This window comes from Bos grunniens, chromosome 2 (assembly GCF_055505025.1).
Source record: "Bos grunniens cultivar Pamir isolate PY7600 chromosome 2, Bosgru_T2T1.0, whole genome shotgun sequence".
Taxonomy (NCBI): domain Eukaryota; kingdom Metazoa; phylum Chordata; class Mammalia; order Artiodactyla; family Bovidae; genus Bos; species Bos grunniens.
The window spans coordinates 111,384,585-111,392,920 of record NC_141166.1 but is presented as its reverse complement, the minus strand read 5'-3'; the positions used below and the strand labels follow the sequence as shown (position 1 = coordinate 111,392,920).

At 45.4% G+C, this 8,336-nt stretch overlaps 1 long non-coding RNA gene across 1 annotated transcript; it reads right to left on the bottom strand.

Annotated features, from left to right (window-relative positions):
- Window positions 1-1,080: 1,080 nt before the first annotated feature.
- On the bottom strand, window positions 1,081-7,746 carry LOC147378527 (uncharacterized). Its single transcript, XR_015147610.1, has 2 exons — window positions 7,003-7,746; window positions 1,081-1,554 (listed from the first exon to the last, which is right to left on the bottom strand). It is a non-coding gene; the product is annotated as an uncharacterized LOC147378527 (long non-coding RNA).
- Between the last annotated feature and the right edge of the window lie 590 nt (window positions 7,747-8,336).

Here is an 8,336-nt window from a genome sequence, read left to right as displayed (position 1 = left end):
GTCCATACTATTCAAAGCAATCTAAAGATTCAATGAATCCCTATCAAAATTTCAATGGTATTTTTCATTAAAATAGAGGAAAAAAATCCTAAAATTCATATGGAAACAGAAAAGCCCCAGAGAACCAAAGCCATCTTGAGAAAGAACAAAGCTTAAGTCTTCATACTTTGTGACTCTAAGCTATATTTCAAAGCTCTAGTAATCAAAACAGTATGGCATTAGCATAAAACACACACCATAACAGAATATGGAGCCCATAAATAACCCCATGCATATATGATCAATTTATTTATGACAAAGGAGCCAGGAATATACAATGGGGAAAGAGTCATCTCTTCAATATATGATGTAGGGAAAACTAGACAGCCACACACACAAGAATGAAACTGGACCACTAATTTAGATCTTACACAAAAAGTAATTCAAAATGGATGACAGCCTTGAACATGCTTGAAATCATAAAACTCTCAGAAATAAACAGGTGATAAGCTTCTCAGCATAGGTCTTGGTGAGGACCTTTCTGTACTTGACAACACAAGTGAACAAGTGGGACTACATGTAATGAAAAAGCTCCTGCACAGCAAAGGAAACCATGAACAAAGCGAAAAGACAACCTACCAAGTGGGGAAAATATCTGCAGATGTCATATACCTCATTAGGGGTTAGTATCCAAAATATACAAAGAACTCAAAACTCAGCAGAAAAAAAAAATCCAGTTTAAAAAAAAATGTACAAATGATCTGAATAGACTTTTTTTTTCCCAAGGAAAACATTCAGATGGCCAACAAGTACATGAAAAGGTGCTCAACATCCCTAATCATTGGGAAAAGGAAATCAGAACTGCAGTATGACCTCATACCTCTAGAGTGTCAATTACAAAAAGACAGTAAGTGTGTCGGTGAGATGTAGAGAAGAGGAAACCTTCATGCCTGTTGGCGGGATTGCAAATTGGTGCAGCCACTATAGAAAACAGCATGGAGGTTCCTCCAAAAGTTAAAAAATTACTCTACTGTTATGATCCAGCAACTGTGCTTCTAGATATTTATCCAAAGGACATGAAAACACTAACTGGAAAAGGTATTTGCACCAAGATGTTTATTGCAGCATTATTTACAATACGTAAGACACAGAAGCAACCCAACTGAATGAAAGGATAAAGAAAATGTGATACATATATCTGTAACTGAATATTATGCAGCCATAAAAAGAATAATATCTTGCCAACTGCAACAAATAGATGGACCTTAGGGAATTATGGTTAACGAACTATTAATTGGAGAAGGAAATGGCAACCCACTCCAGTGTTCTTGGCTGGCAAATCCCATGGACAGAGGAGCCTGGTAGGCTGCAGTCCACGGGGTCGCTAGGAGTTGGACACGACTGAGCGACTTCACTTTGACTTTTCACTTTCATGCATTGGAGAAGGAAATGGCAACCCACTCCAATGTTCTTGCCTGGAGAATCCCAGGGACAGGGGAGCCTGGTGGGCTGCCGTCCATGGAGTCACACAGAGTCGGACACGACTGAAGCGACTTAGCAGCAGCATCAGCAGAACTATTAATAAGGCAGACAGAGAAAGACAAACACTGTATGACTTCATTTATGCACAGAATCTAAACCAATGAAGAAAAAACCATGCTCATAGATACTGAGAACTGGTGGTTGCCAAAGGTGTCTGGGTAAGGAGTGAATGAAGGTGTGAAGAGGGTCGAAATGTGTAAGTTTCAGTTTTTAAAAAAAATAAGGGGAGGTGACACCACAGCATGATGATTACAGCTGATACTATTGCATATCTGAAAGCTGCTAAGAGAGTACCTCTTGAAAGTTCTCATCAGAAGAAAAAAATTTCTAACTATGGTGTCAGATGTTAGCTAGACACTGGTGGTCACTCTGCAATATGTACAAATATGGAATCATTGTATTGTACATTTGTAACTAATATATCAACTGAATCTTAAATATTACCTTGCCCCAATTTTCATCTTCATATAAAGTCAAAGTGTCATATATTCTTTTCTTTAAGGCAAAAATGTTGCTTGGAAAAATCAGACAAGTTAACATATCTAGTTGGTTTCAGTCATGAGTGAATTCAAGTAAGTCAAACAAGGATTTGCAGCTTGTATCATTTACAAGGTATTTTAAATAAGTTATTTTTCTCTTTTATTTGTTAAATTGTGGAAATATGGTAACACATTTACAGGAGACTTGGAAAATACAAAACAAAGTTACATATAGTTCCACTACAATTATTTTAATGAAGTTTAGTTGGACTTTCATTATCCAACTCTCAAAAATTAATAGAATGATAGAAAAACAGGAAGATACAGTGGATACAGCAGAAGACCTAAAAGGCACAATGAACCAATTTAACACAATTAAGATTTATACAATCTTTACAAAACAGCAGGATACAAATTCAAGTTCCCACAGACTTAAGCAAGGTGACACTGTAAACATAAAATAAAGTGAAACATTTAAAAAATATGTTTGATATTAATTTCTCATTTAAATGCTTTCTTCTCTGCAATTACCCTTTGTTTTTTCAGTCTTAACATTGGTGAGGCTTTCAATGGCTAAGCCAAAGATCTCTCTTGCTAAAAGTCACATTGCACTTGAAAATATGTGGATTATTTTCAAATATCTTTTTATATTGATTAAGAACATAATTCCACAGTGATAAGAGAACAGACTCTGTATGATTTCAAAACCTTTAGACCATAAAAATTTTATACCATGAAAAGATATCTCTCAAATGATATAAACCACTACATGAGAATCCCATCCTTTACAAATGCTTTTTGAGTATTTAGAAAATAACACAATTCAGTTCAGTTGATCAGTTGTGTCTGACTCTTTGCGACCCCATGAATCGCAGCATGCCAGGCCTCCCTGTCCATCATCAACTCCCGGAGTTTACTCAGACTCACGTCCATCGAGTCGGTGATGCCATCCAGCCATCTCATCCTCTGTTGTCCCCTTCTCCTCCTGCCCCCAATCCCTCCCAGCATCAGAGTCTTTTCCAGTGAGTCAACTCTTCGCATGAGGTGGCCAAAGTACTGGAGTTTCAGCTTTAGCATCATTCCTTCCAAAGAAATCCCAGGACTGATCTCCTTTAGGATGGACTGGTTGGATCTCCTTGCAGTCCAAGGGACTCTCAGGAGTCTTCTCCAACACCACAGTTCAGAAGCATCAGGGATGCTGCAAAATGGGTTCTTATCTAGCCTAGTCTAGAAATTCCTCAAAGACCTTTCTAATTCATTCAATAAGAATTTACAGAGCATACAGTGCATGTCAGACACTCTGGAGTCTGACAATACGGAAGAAAGCAAAGTGTCCTTCTGGAGCACAGAATCCAACAGAGGAAACACACTAGATCACACACACAAAAGTGCAACTCCATTGTGGTAAGATAATGTGATAAATGCTACTGAAAAAAATAAAAAGAAGTATGTAAAAAAGTCAAAGTCTATGCTACTCTAGTATAAAATAACTAAAATAACACTTTAAAAACTCTTCACTTTGGAGATGAAATACTGTGACAGAGTCATACCCCCCAAATTATCAAATGTACCAAAGCATACTTTGAGCTGAAAGCTGAGAATATTGACAATAATAGCTGGCAATACTCTGGGTGTTTAGGGAATTCTAATCTGAAGCAGCTCATAGATATAATGATATCCATTCTCCCTGACTCTTCACAAGAGAAACTTCTAAACAAATCTTAGTTGTGAAAAATTGGAAATCACTTAAGACAAAAATCTTTCCTGGTAATTCTCCAAAAAGGTACTCAAATAATTTGAGTCATTTTTATTACAAGTATGAACTTAAATCCCTCCATGATTATGTTATTGATACTTTTGCCAATATTCATCTGCTGCTGCTGCTGCTAAGTTGCTTCAGTCGTGTCCGACTCTGTGTGACCCCATAGATGGCAGCCCATCAGGCTCCACCATCCCTGGGATTCTCCAGGCAAGAACACTGGAGTGGGTGGCCATTTCCTTCTCCAATGCATGAAAGTGAAAAGTGAAAGTGAAGTCTCTCAGTCACGTCCGACTCTTAGCGACCCCATGGACTGCAGCCTACCAGGCTCCTCCATCCATGGGATTTTCCAGGCAAGAGTACTGGAGTGGGGTGCCATTGCCATCTAATGCATTTCTTTCCAGACACCACTCCATTCTCCTAAGCTAACAAAGAGCTACCAGTTTCTCACATGTACAGATACTTCAAGGTTTTTATTTTTCTCAGTGTTAAGACGTTTTATGAATTCTCCCAACCTGTTATAAGCAAAAGAATAAACCTCTGAGTATCACCTTCTGAAAGTGAGAATCCCATCAGACTTTCTTTAGATTTAATTCCTTCCCATAACTTACTGTTTCCTCTTGAGCAAAGAGCGAAGTCCCCTATTTTTCAGACAAGAATACTGGAGTGGGTTGCCATTTCCTTCTCCAGGGGATCTTCCTGACCCAGGAATCAAACCTGCGTCTCCTGCAGCTCCTGCATGGGCAGGTGGACTCTTTACAACTGAGCCACCTGGGAAGCCCCAATCATAAATCAAAACCAACCCACTGTTTTGAACTCTGCACCCCGCCCCCCATTAGACAGGAAATGAGAGACCACAGAACCTGTGACCTGGGTGTCAGGGCAGTGGAGAGCAGCTTCGCCCTTCTGTCGCCCTCGGCCACTAGAATAGCACACCTCCACCAGACCCTCCGCTTGTCCCCACTGGCAGCTCTCCCCCCGGAAGCAGGGAGGACTGTGGTCTTCACTGTAACCCCCATTCTGTTATTCCTCCAGGAAGGCGTGCCCTCACCTCACATTCCTGTTGAGGGTACCGGCCTGGGGTGGGTGCCCTCTGCTGCTCGTCCTGCTCTAATGTTCACCGCATGGACTCGCTCTCATCTGGGACCCGCAGCTAGACTCCGAGCTACATGAGGACACATCTTGATGGTAGCTCATTCAGCAGAGGTCAGGTGCCTGCTGTGAGCCAGTGATGTGCTAGGTGTTCCAGAGGCGATTGAACCAGATAGGGCGATTAAACCCTGCCACCAGTGTGCGACAACAGATGGTACAACCTCAGAGGCGGCCTCCCCGCCTCAAATGTCACACTGCTGCAGCACTTTCTCACAGGAATCATCCCCTCCACGTGCATTCACCCTCCAGTCTGCAGGGGTGGAAAGATGCCAGGACCCAGAGAGAGCAGCTGCCCAGGCATGTGGCTCCCCTCTAGTCCCAGAAGCTCCTCCAGGAGCCCGGGGTTAAATGGCCACCGATTGACTAGGCTGCTTCTAACTGGGTTCTTATCTCAACTAAGAGCCCTGATGACTACACTGTCTCATTGTTGACAAAATCACTGGCATTTTAAATTTGGATAAAAATGAGGGTACCGTTAGCTCTGGTGTGAGCTAAGAGCATCCCCTCTGTGCCAGCAGGGACCTTGAGTTTGCCCCCTCTACCCCAGCTCCCCTGCTGCCTCAAAAGGCTGGGAGCTGCCCCACCCACTCCATCCCCTCACCGCACAGATTGTGGCCCGGCTGGAAGAACAAATGAAAGATTCCTATTTTTGAGGCAGGAGGTAGATGCCCCCTGCCCCGACTCCAGAATAAGCAACTGGAGTTCATCTGTGGACAAACTCCAAAATATCAGTAGCATGACAATCAAGAGAGGATGTTGGGCCTTGCCCAGATAAGAAACCACATATTTTTCATTCTTGAAGTCCAGGAAACCTTCCCAACTAGAAAGCTCCTTGGAGGTCAGAAGGGGAATGGTGCGAAGTCTACCCGTAGGCCTTGAGATGCACACCCAGGCACCCATGGGAGGATCCTGAGATACACCAAATACCGGCTCAGAACCAGGCAAATCCGGATGACTGGCCAAAGGAAACCCAGAAGAAATGCCCCACAAAAGTGAATCAAACCACCTGAGGGAGCAGCTCTGAGTCCACCTGTGCAACTATCCACACATACTGTACTCTTTTTCCTTTTAATAAATACTGTCTTTGTAGGAATTGTTTTCTGCAAAGCAAAGGGGCTAGGACCTTATCACTGACCAGCGGTCTAGCGGTTAGGAGTCGGCTCTCACTGCCACGACTCAACCTCAGTCTCTGGCACGGAACTGAAGCCTTGCCTTTAGCCACTACAGGCCAAGACAACACAAGATTATTTCTGCCTGGGTACCAGGCCCAGCTTTCTACCATCTCTACAACTGTGAGCCTGAGGGAGAGTCATTAACCTCTCCGGATTTCAGGCTTTATCTGTAACATGAGGAACTGAGGAAGACGATCTCTGAGCCTCCCTGCCCAGGCTCTGGGCCATAGGCATACTGGTATTTTGTTTTTTAGGCACGCAGGGCTGAAAAGCACTGGTGGGGAACTGCTTTTCTGTGCCCAGGTGTAGAGGGTTGCCTTGCCTGGAGAGGGACTACAGAAGATGAAGATGCCTCACCCCGCTGGGCTTTCACCAGACCTCCACAAACCAGGAGACAGTGAGGGGACGCCCCAGCCGCTGGAGAGCAGGCGCTGGGGGTGGGAATGGGGTGGACTGGGAGGCAGGAGGCCCGGGCAGCACAGCACTTCTCTGGGCTTGAGTCTCTCTGTGGATAAGACGAAGTCTTAGTTTTCCCCTAGGCGGTGCAGCTCTGGGGGAGTTGGGGACCCTTTCCTCAGAGATGCCACCCACACCTTTCTCTCCTGCTCAGAGGGCAGCAACCAGCAGTTCCATCCCAATTTTTCGTTTTTAACTCTATGTTCCGCATATTTCATTTTTAAAAAGCTTGCTAAAAGGTAAGATTTTTAAACCTCTGATCCTTGTTAAGGGGCAAACTATTTACTTCCTTGCAAAAACAAAACAGCTTTTATCGACTCCCCAGTAATGTAGCCTGAACTCCTGGGTTCCCCAGGCCGTTTCTGCAGCCCCACCCGCACCTGCCGCCACTCCAGACATCGCCCTTCCCATTCCAGCCACCCGGCGCGACGTGCGGTTCCAGAACACCCTGAGTGCCACCTACCTTCACGTCACTGCGGGTGCTGCTGCCTCTGACGAAGCAGGCTTCCACTTGGCCCGGAGCTTCTCTCCTTCCTCCAAGGCGCAGAAGCACCTCCCCAGAAGCCAGCTCAGGCCTCGGTCTGCGGAGCTCCCGCCTGTGCGTGCTCCTTGTGCCTTATACACGCATCTCATTGCTCGTTGTCAGCAGCGTGGGGAGGGGGAGGCTTTTGAATTCAGACCACCTGGGCCCAACCTGGCTGCTCCACGAGGTGTGCCCGGGGCCTGTGAGGCAGGAACGTGTGCCTTCACAGAGTTCTGGGACGGATGAGCGGAGGCTTGTTGGACAAGGGGTTCACTCACTACCAGAGAGCCAGGCTCTAACCTCAGGGCGGGGAGCCTGGGGTTGGGGGTCGAGGGTAAGGGAGGATGTGTCTGGGAATGATGGAAGCAAGACCCGCCCCCACCCCCCAATCAGGATCTCGACTTTATGATGTTTTTGGAAGTTCACAGGGGTTCACTGTCACCTGTAGGGCTTTTCATTTCTATCTTAACAAGCCTCAGGCTGATGTATTTACTTTAAAATTGTGTTGCAAAGGGACTCCTTTTGGTGAATGCACCCAGGCTTTTCTGCATCCCTACCTAGCTACCTGTGCGGTGGAAGGGAAGTAAGGGACTAAGTCCCAGCTAGCCCTTTTCCAAAGGAAAAAAAACACGTCCCCACCCTCGCGGCCGCTCCTGCGACGTCCCAGCCCCGCCCAAGGGCCCTGCGAGGTTGGCCCGGAGACCCCGCGGCCTCCGACGGGGCGCGGCTTTCCCAGGCTCGCTGCGCCACCTGGTGGCCGCGGCGCGCGCTGCCGGCCGGGCTCCGGCTCCACGTGGCCTTGGAGACAACAGAAGTTACTGGACGAAAGTCAGTTTTGGGTTCTACGGCTCCTAATCGGTGTGTGGTAACAGAACTGAGACGTGGGAGGAGACAGACCTACAGCAGTCAGCTCCTATCCTAAAGCTTCCACTGTGTGAACTGGAAGTTACTTATTTGGTAAATGGAGATATCAGTACCACCTACTGGGAGGCCAGGGAAGATTGAAGAAAAAATTGCCCTGCTTGACACCTGCTGTCAACTCAGTACTTCTCTTTAACTTGATTCCTTTTTGTCAATAAAGTTGATAAAGGAAGCTACTTTAGCCTCATCCTACAAAGCAGATCTATTTTTTCAACACATGTTAAAATAAATATATAGGTAATAAAATTAGAAAACAAAAATGTCTTCCATGTACATTTGGCAACACCAGTCCATGGGATCAAGCCCAGAACCTGTGCTGCCCAGGGCCCCTCTTCTCTCTCTCTTCTGCCTCC